Here is a 14594-nt window from a genome sequence, read left to right on the forward strand (position 1 = left end):
TTTTATAGACATTTAATGTCACCAGAACTCCCTTTACTTGCTCTCCATTAACCTTTTTCTTATTTCTAGTCTTTTCATTTTTTTGTTATTTATGTTGAGAACAATTTGTAAAGCCAATATAAAATGTTCTGCCTGTTTTACCATCTTGTTTGTTGGAAACTGTAATTTTTCATACACAAAAAGGGCTATGATTACCGTACATTCCGTATCAACTAGCACAACAAGTAGTAAGGTTTAATCACCAAATTCTGGGACATACAGAGACAAAAAAATATGGCCAGTAGTAAAAAATAAAAAAAAAAAGTATTAAAATCCAAATCCAAATCTAAAAAAATTGTGTAAAATACTGCAAGATGAATGCCTAATATGTCTTCAGGCAAATACAAAATGTAAAAAGCCACAGTTACACAGGGTACCTGTGGTAGGTAGACCGTGGTATGCAATACAAACGAAGGAGGAGAAGAGGGGGAAGGCATGCCCGAAGGCAGGTAAAGGCTGGGACTATGATAGTGAGGGTCGGAACTTTGAATGTTGGCAGTATGACTGGTATAGGGAGACAGCTAGCTGATATGATGGAGCGAAGGAAGGTTGGTATATTGTGTGTGCAAGAGACCAGATGGAAGAGGAGCAAGGCTAGGTGTATTGGAGGCGGGTTCAAATTGTTTTATAATGGTGTGGATGGGAGGAGAAATGGCGTAGGGGTTATCCTGAAGGAACAGTATGCTAAGAGTGTTTTGGAGGTGAAGAGAGTGTCGGATAGAGTGATGTTTATGAAGCTGGAAATTGATGGTGTAATGATGAATGTTGTTAGTGCATATGCTCCACAAGTTGGGTGTGCGATGGATGAGAAAGAAAAATTCTGGAGTGAGTTGGATGAAGTGGTGATGACTGTACCCAAGGGTGAGAGACTGGTGATTGGAGCAGATTTCAATGGGCATGTTGGTGAAGGGAACAGAGGGGATGAGGAAGTGATGGGTAGGTATGGTGTTAAGCAAAGGAATGCAGAAGGTCAGATGGTAGTGGATTTTGCGAAAAGGATGGACATGGCTGTGGTGAATACGTATTTTAACAAGAGGGAGGAGCATAGGGTGACATACAAGAGTGGAGGAAGATGCACACAGGTGGATTATATCTTATGTAGAAGAGCCAGTTTGAAGGAGATTAGAGACTGTAAAGTGGTGGCAGGGGAAAGTGTAGTTAGGCAGCATAGGATGGTGGTTTGTAGAATGACATTGGTGATCAAGAAGAGGAGGATGAGTGTGAGGGCAGCACCAAGGATCAAATGGTGGAAATTGAAAAAGGGTAATTGTGAGGTGGAGTTCAGGGAAGAGTTAAGACAGGCACTTGCTGGCAGTGAAGAGTTACCGAATAGCTGGGTAACTACAGCAGAGCTAGTAAGAGAGATGGCTAGAAAGGTGTTTGGTGTGACATCTGGAAAGAGGAAGGAGGACAAGGAGACCTGGTGGTGGAATGAAGAAGTACAGGAGAGTATACAGAGAAAGAGGTTGGCAAAGAAGAAGTGGGATTGTCAGAGAGATGAAGAAAGTAGACAAGAGTATAAGGAGATGAGGTGCATGGCAAAGAAAGAGGTGGCGAAGGCTAAGGATAAGGCATATGAAGAGTTGTATGAAAGGTTGGACACTAACGAGGGGGAAAAGGACCTGTACCGACTGGCTAGACAGAGGGACCGAGCTAGTAAAGATGTGCTGCAGGTAAGGGTGATAAAGGATAATGAGGGAAATGTACTCACAAGTGAGGAGAGTGTGTTGAGCAGATGGAAAGAGCACTTTGAGGGGATGATGAATGAAGAGAATGAGAGGGAGAGAAGGTTGGATGATGTGCGGATAATGAATCATGAAGTGCAGTGGATTAGCAAGGAGGAAGTAAGGATAGCTATGAAGAGGATGAAGAATGGAAAGGCTGTTGGTCCAGATGACATACCTGTGGAAGCATGGTGGTGTTTAGGTGAAATGGCAGTGGAGTTTTTAACCAGATTGTTTAATGAAATCTTGGAAAGTGAGAGGATGCCTGAGGAATGGAGAAAAAGTGTTTTGGTACCAATTTTTAAGAATAAGGGTGATGTGCAGAGCTGTAGTAACTACAGAGGGATTAAACTGATCAGTCACAGCATGAAGTTATGGGAAAGAGTAGTGGAAGCTAGGTTAAGAAGGGAGGTGATGATTAGTGATCGGCAGTATGGTTTCATGCCAAGGAAGAGCACTACAGATGTGATGTTTGCTCTGAGAGTGTTGATGGAGAAGTGCAGAGAAGGTCAGAAGGAGTTGCATTGTGTTTTTGTAGACTTAGAGAAAGCATATGACAGGGTGCCTAGAGAGGAGTTGTGGTATTGTATGAGGAAGTCGGGAGTGTCAGAGAAGTATGTAAGAGTGGTACAGGATGTGTACGAGGGTAGTGTGACAGCAGTGAGGTCTGCGGTGGGAGTGACGGATGCGTTTAAGGTGGAGGTGGGATTACATCAAGGATCAGCTCTGAGCCCTGTCTTATTTGCAATGGTGATGGACAGGTTGACTGACGAGATCAGACAGGAGTCCCCGTGGACTATGATGTTTGCAGATGACATTGTGATCTGTAGTGAGAGTAGGGAACAGGTGGAGGAGACTCTGGAGAGGTGGAGATATGCTCTAGAGAGAAGAGGAATGAAGGTCAGCAGGACTAAGACAGAATATGTGTGTGTGAATGAGAGGGAGGATAGAGGAATGATGAGGATGCAGGGAGTAGAGGTGGCAAAGGTGGATGAGTTTAAGTACTTGGGATCAACAGTGCAGAATAATGGTGAGTGTGGAAGAGAGGTGAAGAAGAGAGTACAGGCAGGATGGAGTGGGTGGAGAAGAGTCTCAGGAGTGATTTGTGACAGATGAGTACCAGTAAGAGTGAAAGGAAAGGTCTACAAGAGGATAGTGAGACCAGCTATGTTATATGGGTTGGAGACAGTGGCAATGACAAAAAGGCAGGAGTCAGAGCTTGACGTGGCAGTGCTGAAGATGTTAATATTTGCACTGGGTGTAACGAGAATGGACAGGATTAGGAATAAGTATATTAGAGGGTCAGCCCAGGTTGGAAGGTTTGGAGACAAAGCCAGAGAGGCAAGATTACATTGGTTTGGACATGTGCTGAGGAGGGATACAGAGTATATTGGGAAAAAAGATGCTAAGGATGAATCTGCCAGGTAACAGGAAAAAAGGAAGGCCTAAGATAAGGTTTATGGATGTGGTGAGAGAGGACATGCAGGTGGTTGGTGTGACAGAGCACGATGCACAGGACAGGAAGAAATGGAAACAGTTGATCCGCTGTGGCGACCCCTAACGGGAGCAGCCGAAAGAAGAAGATGCAATACAAACTGACTATGCAAAACCTCTGCGCCTCTGGCAAAAGACAGATATTGCTATTTGCTGGTAGTGGTAAATGCATTTTCAAAATGATTGGGGACAATTCTAATCAAAGAATGACAGCCAAAATAAGAGCAAAAGCACTATGAAAAAAAACATATTTTGTCACTGGCTGTGGCCCAGGGTGATAAAATAAGACAGTATAGACCACAGTTTGTCAGTAAAGTAATAAAAAAAAATGATGTGATGTTAAAAATTCAACAAAAAAATCATGTTCTATACCATCCACAATCAAATGAAACAGTAAAAAAAAAATAAAACTTAAAAAAAAAAAAAAAAACAGATTAAAAAATGTACATTAAAAAAAGTGATTGAGTAAAACATTTACCTAACATTCTTATAAAAATGAGCTCAATACCCAGTAGCAAAATGGACATATCCCCATTTGAGGTGAGGACAGGCAGGAAGATGCTCCTACAGTTCCATTTTGATCTGGAGGTCCAGAGTGAGAGGCCACTGTTGGAGGTGGCAAAGCATCAGCAATGGATGGGAGACTTGCAAAAAATATGCCAAGGCATATCCAAAGAGCAAGTATTCAATTTATGGGAAAAGGTTCCAGTATTACCAGAAAAAGAAAACATTCAAATTGGAAGCAAAGTCATGATAAAAAAATGTCAGTAAAACTGGTCCATGGGACAGTAACTGGCAAAGACCTTTTGAAGTAAATGAATAACTTTTGGTCCTAAAAGTAAAAAATGCAAAAACGCCTAAAATGTGCTGGTACATACAAGATCAGTGCAAAATAACAAAACAAAGAGAGCACAATAAGGCAGATAAATAATAATCTATTTATCTGTTTTATAGATGCCAATTTACTGGTTTGGAAGAACAAAAATGCCAGATCAAGAAAGGAAGAAACCCTTGTTGATAAAATCTCAAAGAAAAAAGACATGGAAAGAAAAATTGATAGTTATAATAATATACATAACAGGTTTGGTGCAAGGGATGGCAATGCGGTCAGTACTAAAAGAAAAAAAGAGAAAGTTTGAAAATGGATGCCTGATTTTAATACATTTACAGTAATGCAAATGGTATCTACAAAAATAAATAACACAAGCAAGTGCTGGCTATACACACCGGTACCTACTGCAAGGGCTATGGTAGTCCTTAGAGTATCCCTATGATATTAAAAAAAACCATTGCAAATTCTTAACAGGAGTAGGTTTTGTGGGAAACTGGGTAATGCAAAAGTTCCAAAATTACAGATACAGTAGTTCCAAAAAAAGCATACGTATAAAGCAAACAGGGATAAAAATGGTAGGAAATAACAACTGTAATATAACATTGTCTAAAAATGTTTTAATAAAAACATGACTGCAAACAAAAATTACAAAAAAGGGTTGACAAAACTAATACATTCAGAAAGACTATTAGAGGACACACAGCTGGCAAAAAAAACAGCATAGGGGTACAGACTGGAGGCACTGTCTTCCAGAGAATAACAGTGAGGGTCTGATCCAAGCAGTACAATATAAAATTAGAAAAAATATGAATAATGATGACAAGGATGTAAATACATGTTTTTTTCAAACAATCTTAATGTAAAACAACAAGACGATCCAATAGGTACATTATGTGAGGGAGAACACTGCATTTGTAACACAAAAAAAGTCTTCCCACAGAATGGGCAAGTGCCTTTTATGTGGGATATGTAATACCATTAATGGGAATAACTGATAAAGTACCCACAGGCAAAATATAAAATGTGAGGAAAAAGAGAGAGGTAAAAAAGAACACTGGCAATTTAAATCATGGATCTATAATCACGGCAAAAATGTTGCAGGAAAAAAAGTCTAAAGCATATGAATTTGGGAGATGATGTAATAGCAGAGGCAGGACTACTACCAGCATATGGTGGCCATAAGAAGCATATGGGAGTTGAAAAAACTCAGCCAGCTATTGAAAGTATTAGCCAATGCTACGTATGGGGCCATATCAGACATAATAGTGAAAATGACTGCTATGAGGACAATGGTCCTAGAAAATAGGATGGCACTTGATTTTTTACTTACCTCCCAGAGAGGTACATGTGCCCTTGGGTCCCCTACAGAAGACCGGCAGCTCACAACATCGACACCAAAAGCCCGACACACAAAATACCGACAATGGGGAAATGGTAAGTCTCCATAGTGTGGAATGGAAATATTTCCATTCCTGCACTGTAATGCAATCTCAGAGTTGGTATATTAAAGTTACGGGGGATGGGGGGCAGAGCCCCCCTGCTAGCAGAAAAAAGGAAATGTTATTTTCCTTTTTTCTGCAGTAGCGCTGTTGTCGGTATTTCGTGATTTGGGCTTTTGGTGTCGGCGACTCAATTAAGAGAATGGATCTAACAAAGGGAAAAGGCTAACAGTGCAAAAAGAAATGGCTATCTTGTCACAGAGTATACCCTCGTCTTCTAAGAAACTGATAAGAAAATAGAAAACTGGTGAGGGCCACAATATTCTCAGAAATTGATTAAGGGACAGAAACTGGAGTGGTCTATAGTAAAGCCACAAATATGCCAAAAATGTTTCAAGAAGATATAAACTTAGACTGTATAAAAAGTGACAAAAAACAACTGGTTGGGAGGATATTTCATCATGAATTGAGAGTCGTTTGAGGAAGTGCAGTATATCTGTCAGTAATCCATGTTATAAAAAATGTTAATATCTCGACAGTAGTATTTGGTCGGTCATATTAATAAATGAGAAGTTATGTACCTACCATAACGTTCCATGTTAGTTGTCTTCTCTCGCCTTCTTTCTTGCTGGATGGGTTCGGAGCCGATCCTCGGCTCTGACTCAGCCACTTACTAAAGCTCGAGAGCTTATTTTACCGGCTCGAGGCAACCCTATATCCCATGATGCTAGGCGATAACTCCCCAGATCTCGTTTGGAAGCTGAAAAACCTAGCATAGGCCAATAAAACAAAATCCTCCAACTGGAAGGAGGAGGAAGAGGGATAAAACCCCCCAAAGATCATTATCTACACTATATATATCCTAGGACACCTAGATGGTGAACAAGGGAATGTAAGGACCCTTCAAGGAAGGGAAGATCTTCTCAGTCTGTCCAGGCTAGGGGGATGGTGGGTGGGACGCAAGAAAGAAGGCGAGAGAAGACAACTAACATGGAACGTTATGGTAGGTACATAAGTTCTCAATGTTAAATTGTCAATCTCGCCTTCATTCTTGCTGGATGGGACCGCGTCCCTAGCACCTTCATCCTGGGTGGCTCATTGGAACAGACTCTTAAGAATGGTGGAACCAAATGTTGCTCTGTCCCTGGAGGCCATGTCCAATTTGTAATACGAAACAAAGGTATGAGGAGAGGCCCATGTGGCTGCCGCACAGATAGTGTCTATTGGTAGTCTAGCTTGAAAAGCTGTAGATGTAGCTAGTGCTCTAGTTGAATGGGCTTTTGGCTTAGAAGTTAATTCCCTGCCTCTGAGTTGATAAATAGATGTAATCACAGACGACAGCCACCTAGATAGGGTCACCTGAGAAACAGGAAGGCCTTTCTTATTTTCTGTGTACGATAAAAACAGTTGATCAGACATCCTTATTTGTTTGGTTCTATCCAAATAGTATCGGAGCTGGTGGTGAACATCTAGATAATGTAGCTTTTGCTCCGCTCTGTTAGTATAGTTTGGGAAAAAAACTGGGAGATCAATTGATTGATTTAAATTTGTCTGCGAAGCCACCTTGGGTAAGAAGGATGGATTAGTCCTTAGAGAAACTCTGTCTTTATGGAAGATTAAGTAGGGAGGACGAATGCAGAGGGCGTGAAGCTCAGATACTCTCCTAGCAGAAGTAATGGCGACTAGAAAGAGTGTCTTCCAGGAAAGAAATTTCAATGAACAGGAGACCGCAGGTTCAAAGGGGGGAAGAATCAAGGATGTTAAGACTAAATTAAGATCCCACTGAGGTGGAGGGTCTTTGATCGGAGGCTTAAGTAAATATACACCTTTAAGGAAAGCTTTGCAAAGCTTATTGGACATGATGTTGTGGTCCGATAAGCCTGTATGAAAATGTGATATGGCTGCCAACTGAACCTTTACTGTAGAGGCAGAAGACCCTGAATGAAAAATTTCGGCTAGGAAGTCTAAGACCGAATGAATTGGGGCAGTAAAGGGATCTATATTCCTTGCCTTCGCCCAGAAGGAGAAACGTTTCCATTTACTAGTGTAAATCCTTCTGGTGGAAGATTTAAGGGAAGCTACTATGATATCCCAGACGGGATTAGAAATCATAGGAAGCCTGGCTAAGGACGGAAGTGGAGCAACCAAGCAGTGAGGTTGAGAGAATGTAGGGATTGGTGCAGCTGCCCTGACTAATGGGTCAACAGATCTGGAGCTGGGTCCAGATGCCAAGGCTGTACCAAAAGATAACAATGTAGGAAAGGAAACCATATCTGTTGAGGCCAATAAGGGGCAATGAGAATCAACTTGGCTCTCAAGGCGGTTGCTTTCTGAATTACTTGTGGGATTAGAGGAAAGGGTGGAAAGGCATAGAGAAGTCCCCGAGGCCAATCTTGGACCAGAGCGTCTCTGAGGGGATGGCCTGGAAGGGGGAAGAGGGTGAAGAAGTCGGGGCATTTGCTGTTTTGGGGTGTAGCAAAAAGATCGCAGCAAGGAAGGCCCCACTTCTGAAAAATCTCTTCCGCCACAGATTGTTTGAGAGACCACTTGTGTGGCATGAGTATAGCTCTGCTCAACCTGTCCGCTATGATGTTGGACTTCCCGGGGATATGCATTGCTATCAGAAACCACTGAGAGGAGATTGCCCATTGCCAAAGTCTGAGTGCCTCTTGACACAGGGGATAGGACATGGTTCCGCCTTGCTTGTTGATATACCACACTACGGACATATTGTCCGTTTGGATTGCAATAGTTCCTAGGGGAAGAGAGTCGTGGAGGGCTTGCAATGTTAAAAGCACTGCTCTCATCTCTAGGACATTTATGTGCAGGTGGCGTTCGAAAAGTTGCCAAGTGCCATGGACCATCCTGCCCTGAAAATGCCCCCCCCCCCACCCGATCAGGGAGGCGTCCAATGTCACCGTGGTGACCGGGGGAGGAGGAACAAAGGGTCTGCCTTGATGGACTTGAGGGGACAATATCCACCAGGACAGATGACTTTTGCAAGTTGGAGTTATCATGATCTTGTGGTGCATGGGGAGTTGCTGAAAAGACCATTGGGTGAAAAGCATCCACTGTAGAAGACGCATGTAAAACGCAAGGGGAAGAAGTGTTATGGCGGCCGCCATAAGACCCAATACTTTCAGGACACACCTGGCCTGAATTTTGTCTGAAGAAGAACATGGACATGGTTTTGAATATCTAAGACCCTTTGATCTGTTAACTTTGCTGAAAGTTGTACGGTGTTCAAGTTGGCGCCTATAAAGGTAATAGACTGACAAGGCGACAAGGCAGACTTTTCAAAATTATAGAGATTCCTAGCCCTCTGCAAATGTGAATGGTGTAAGCTCTGGCTTGGAGAAGTTGATGCCTGGTGGTGGCAGTGAGGAGCCAGTCGTCTAGATATGGAAACACCTGGAATCCTTGCCGTCTCAGGTGAGCCGTAACTGCTGCCATACATTTGGTGAACACTCTGGGGGCTGTAGTGAGAACAAAGGGCAGGGCTCTGAATTGGTAGTGACTGGCCCCCAGCCGAAAGTGGAGAAACCTTCTGGAGCGCCTGTGAATTTTGATGTGATAGTACGCATCCTGAAGGTCCACGGAGCACATCCAATTGTCCTTGCCCAGAAAGGGTAGAATGGACTGTAGTGTGACCATCCGGAATCTTGTTCTCTTTACAAACTTGTTTAGTTTGCTGAGATCTAATATTGGTCTCCAGTCCCCTATCTTTTTTGGTACCAAAAAGAACCTTGAGTAGATTCCGGATCCTAGTTGGTCTGCTGGGACTGGCTGGATGGCTCTTTTTGCTATCAGTTTTGATATCTCTGATACTGCTAGTTCCCTTAGACATGGTGGAATGTCTGGAAGGGTTCCCTTTTGCTGAATTGGGGTTTGGATAAAGGGAATTTTGTAACCCTCGGATATGATCGACTGTACCCATTTGTCTTGAGTAAGGGAAAGCCAGGCTATTGGGTACAGCGACAATCTTCCCCCGACTGCCTCTGAAGGTGGACAATCGGGCAACATCTCAGGGATGCTGGAAGGGTTTGTCAGAGAGAGACTCCCTGCTACCCTGGTTCTGCGGACCCCCTCTGCCCCTAGGGCGGTGTCTGTTGTTGTTACCCCCTCTGCCTCTGGGGGTAAACTGACCTCTTGCATCAGGCGTGACTCCTTGAGATTTGCGGAACCACATTTTCCCACCCTTCTGACCCTTAGGGTATGGTCTTGAAGGGGTGGAGAAACGGACTCCTACAGCAGAAAGAGTCTTGCCATCTTATTCGCATCTGGTCAAGGTGTCTTTCACTTGAGGTCCGAACAAAGCCGAACCATCAAAAGGGGAATTTGTGAAGGATGCCTTGAAAGGGTCCGCAAAATTACGCAGCCGCATACAGGCGTGACGCCTTAAGGCCACTCCTGTGCCCACGGCCCTACTCGCTCCATCGGCTGCATATGAAATTAGACGCATGGAGGAGTTAACAATCGAGTTCAGGGTTCCAAGCTGTGAGTTTATTTTATCCTGGGACCCAGCATCTGATGGATCCTGTAAGACTTCTCCCAACTCTTTGAGAATATCTCTCTGAAGGTGGGTGAAGTGACACAAGTAATTCAGCGACCGCATGGCAAAGGACGCTAAAGAAAACATCCGCTACTGCCTATCCATGGTCCTAGAATCCTTATTAGGAGGATGGATAGGTACTGAAGGATCAGCTAGTTCCTTCTTGGTGGCTGCAGCCACCACCATGGCATCTGCCGGTACACCTTTTGTTAGGAATTGTTTGTTAACTGGTGCTGTGATGAATTTAGATGGCCTCCGAGGGGTGGGTTCCACGAATCCGGGGCCACCACACCTTCCGAGCCACTACTTCCATAAGGGGTCGAAGGCGGAGACACCCAGGAGGTGGAGAGTCGAGAACCAAACGCCTCCAGGTACACCGACTGCCCTCAGAAGGATTAAGGGAAGACCAGTTCCCCCTCTGCTTTAGGATTTCTAGGATGTCTGAGAAAGAGACATCCTCAGAGGGGGACTTTGGGGATCCCTCCGACTCATCCAAGTTGGTGTCAGATGTAATGGACTCAGGGGAGTCCACATGCTTCCTCTTATATGTCCTCTTATGCGGAGGCTCCGCTGACAGGTCAGGAGAAGCCTCGGAAGAGGAAGAAATTCCCAGTGGGGAAACCTGAGGCATTGGATCTCTGGGTCCGGGAGCAAGAGAGTGGGAAGAGACATCAGCAGGCACTGTAGTGGGAGGAGCTGATGGAGCTGACCGTTGACTATGCCCTGGGGCTAGTACACTCCTCATCACCTCGAAGGCTCCCCTATCAGAAAGGCCAGAGGGCCCCCGCTCCGAAGAGGTAGGAAAGTACAGTTTTGTACCTACCATAAATGTAGATGTTCGAAGATCCACATTGCTGCAGTCCTTACACTTGGGTAGTCCGCTGTCCTCGGTCGGCCCGAATATCAAAGTATAAGGCTGACGTCGGTCAAGGCGCATTAGTCTGACATCAGGACGTCAGGGTACAAATGCGCATGACCGACGTCATATCCTCAGTCTTTTCTTGCCCCAGATGTCAGAAGACCCTAACCAGAAAGGTCCAAACCCAAAGACAACAAACCAACCAACAAACAAACACCCTAGTACTAATCATATGTACAATATATACAATATACACAATATTTACAATCCAACCCCAACAACCGCCTCTAAGTACAGAGGGGAAGGAGGGAGGGTAAATTGGACTGCAGCAATGTGGATCTTCGAACATCTACATTTATGGTAGGTACAAAACTGTACTATGTTCTTCATCTCACATTGCTGCAGTCCTTACACTTGGGTAGAATCCCAAAGCAGAGGTAAGGGAGGATGGCACAACTTATAAAGAAGCAGGAGCTGCCAAAATGCCCTGTAAAATAGCAGTGGCAAAACCAGCCCTAGATTTAGAGTAAAGTGGAAGGTGATAATGTTTAGAGAAAGTATGCACAGAACTCCAAGTAGCTGCCTCCAAGATATCCTTAGTTGCCACCCCCCTTAAAAAAGCTGTTGAAGTGGCAGTAGCCCTAGTGGAATGAGGCCTAATCCCAGCTGGAACCTCCTTGCCATGATGGGAATAACAGAAAGCAATGCAAAACCCAATCCACTTAGAAATAGTTTGTTTTGACACAGGCTTGCCCTGAGAACTCAAAGCAAAAGAAACAAATAACTGCTGAGACTGCCTGAACCCTTTAGTTCTGCTCAAATAATATCGCAACTGCCTGTGTATATCCAAAGTGTGCAAAATCTTTTCCCCTTTATTTTGGGGTTTGCATAAAAGGTAGGCAAATGAATAGTTTGGTTTAAAGACACACTAGAAACCACTTTAGGCATAAAGGAAGGATTAGTACGCAAAGATACCCTATCCTTATGAAAAATTAAGAAAGGCTCAACTGCCATAAGGGCCTGTAATTCAGAAACCCTTCTCGCAGAGGTAATGGCTAACAAAAAAGCAGTCTTCCATGATAAATATTTCAACTCAGCAGTAGCTGCAGGCTCAAAAGGTTGTAGAGTGAGTTTCTCCAACACAAAATTGAGATCCCAAGCAGGAGTAGGAGCTCCGTGGGGTCTTACATTCTTTGCTCCCCTAAGGAATTGCTTAAACAAAGGATGAGAAAACAATGGTGGGTCACAATCATAGTGAGCAGAAATTGCTGCAGCATGAATCTTAATAGAAGAGAAGGACAAACCTTTGTCCAGTAACTCAGTAAGATATTGAAGAGCCACACTCAAATTAGGCTTAGAAACATCAAATGCTTTTGCTGCACTCCAAAATAAAAATCTCTTCCATTTATCTGCGTACACTTTCCTTGTACTAGGCCTTCTGGCTTCCAAAATAACATTCAAAACTGGCTGTGGAAGCTGAAACCCTCCAGGGTTGAAAACAGAATATGCCAGGCTGTCAGGTGAAGCGAGTGAAGTTTGACATTGAGTAAATGACTGTTCTCCTGAGTCAGCAGGTGTGGAATCGAAGGTAAAGGCCATGGAGGCTCCCGCACCAGACTTCTCAGTAGTGGGTACCAATGCTGTCGAGGCCAATCTGGAGCTATTAAAATCATCTTTGGCTTGTTCCTGTCTGACCTTCAGAAGTACCTTTGGGAGGAGAGGCAGAGGTGGAAAGGCATACACATGAAGATTGCTCCAATTGAATGAAAGAGCATCCACTTTCCAAGCTGTGGGATGAAAACTTTTTGTGCAAAACTTTGGCAGCTGGTAGTTTAGTGGAGAAGCGAACAGATCTATGTCTGGAGTTCCCCATGACATTGTCAATTTCTGAAATACATGAGGATCCAATTTCCACTCGTGGGGATCCATAATTTGTCTGCTCAACACATCTGCTAAGGAGTTCTGTGCTCCGGGTAGAAACCTTGCCTGAAGATTTAGCTGTAAACTGAGAGCAGTCTCCCACAAAATCATCGCTTGTCTGCACAGAGGATAAGAATGTGTTCCCCCTTGCTTGTTGATGTACCACATGACAGTTGTGTTGTCTGTTAGAATCAACACCTGCCCTGGAAGAAGTAAATCCTTGAAAGCTATTAATGCAAATTGGACTGCTAACATCTCCTTCAGGTTGATATGTAGATGTAGAAGTCTGGCAGGCCACGTGTCTTGTATCCACTTTCCATTTAGATGAGCTCCCCAAGCTTTGTCTGAGGCATCTGTCGTTAGAATCTGACTTGCCTCTGGCCGGGTCACAGAGAGTCCCTTGTTTAGGTGACATTCCTGAGCCCACCACAAAAATTCCTTTTGAATGCAAGGTATTATCTGAATGACAGTGTCCATATCTTGGCAGTGCTGTGTCCATACATTTTGAGATACCATTGTAGCTTCCTCATATGCAGTTTGGCATTGGGAAGCACCAGAATACAAGATGCCATGAACCCCAAGGCTTGAAGGACTGTCTTTGCAGTCAGCCTGGACTGATGAGACAATTGATGGAAGTAAAGAGAAAGATTCTTTTGTTTGTCCGGGGTCAAAAAGGCCATCTGGGATGCTGTATTCAGTCTCACACCCAGAAAGCACATGTCCTGAGAGGGTACTAGACTGGACTTTATTTCGTTCACAGAATACCCCAGGCATCTTAGCACTGCTATCACATAGTGTAGATGATGAAGAAGTTCGTCCTTTCCTTGAGCCAGAATCAGGCAATCATCCAAATAAGGATAGATCTGTATTCCTCTTAGCCTGAAGAAAGCTATCACTGGAGCCAGAACCTTCGTGAACACTCTGGGCCCAGTAAATAAGCCAAAGGGCAATGCAGAGAACTGATAATGAGAAGTCCCAGCCCAAAACGTAGATACTTCCTGCAACTTAGCCTGATAGGAACATGAAGGTAAGCCTCCTTGAGATCCAGAGTCACCATCCAGTGATCTTTGCCCAGCAGAGGTAAAAGCTGTTGTAACGTCAACATTTTGAACTTGGGAATGTCCAGATAAGTGTTGAGGATAGATAAATCCAAAATTGGTCTCCACGTGTTCCCCTTCTTTGGTACTAGGAACAGGCGAGAATAAAATCCTAGGCCCACTTCTGACAGAGGGACCGTTGTATGGCTCCTATTTGGAGCAGCAGAGAAATCTGTTTGTGAGCCTCTATTCTTTGCTGAGGAGGAACGTCTGGCATGCCTTTGAAAGGAGGCAAGGTATGGAAATAAAACCTGTAACCTTGGTGTATGATATCCAATACCCATCTGTCTTGGGTAATTAAACTCCAATTTTCCTTGAAAAGAGCCAACCTTCCTCCCAAAGGTGCTGCCAGACGAGAAGGCTCTGGCAGCTGAAAAGGTAGGTCATTGGGTCTGTTTACGAAAGGACTGACCCCTGCCCTCACCAAGACTGTGCAGGTGAACTCCCTGTTCTAGGCCTGAAAGAGCCCTGAGCTCTGCCCCTACCACGTCTAGACCTACCCCTAGACTGGGAATCATAAGAAGGATACGTCCACCCCTTGGTAGGCCAATTTCTGCTAAACTTGGAGGCTGAACCTGCAAAAAATCTTTAACAGTCTGCATAGACTTAGCCTTGTCTTCCATTTTCTTTAAGACTGC

At 44.0% G+C, this 14594-nt stretch overlaps 1 protein-coding gene across 1 annotated transcript in view; it reads left to right on the plus strand.

The window, feature by feature from the left end:
- GNAZ (G protein subunit alpha z) overlaps positions 1-14594 on the plus strand; it is a 1217669-nt gene that overhangs the window by 974008 nt on the left and 229067 nt on the right. The gene's annotated exons all lie outside the window — the stretch shown is intronic.

The sequence above is a fragment of the Protopterus annectens genome, chromosome 4.part0, assembly GCF_019279795.1.
Source record: "Protopterus annectens isolate FY-2018-M chromosome 4.part0, PAN1.0, whole genome shotgun sequence".
NCBI classification, from domain to species: Eukaryota; Metazoa; Chordata; order Ceratodontiformes; family Protopteridae; genus Protopterus; species Protopterus annectens.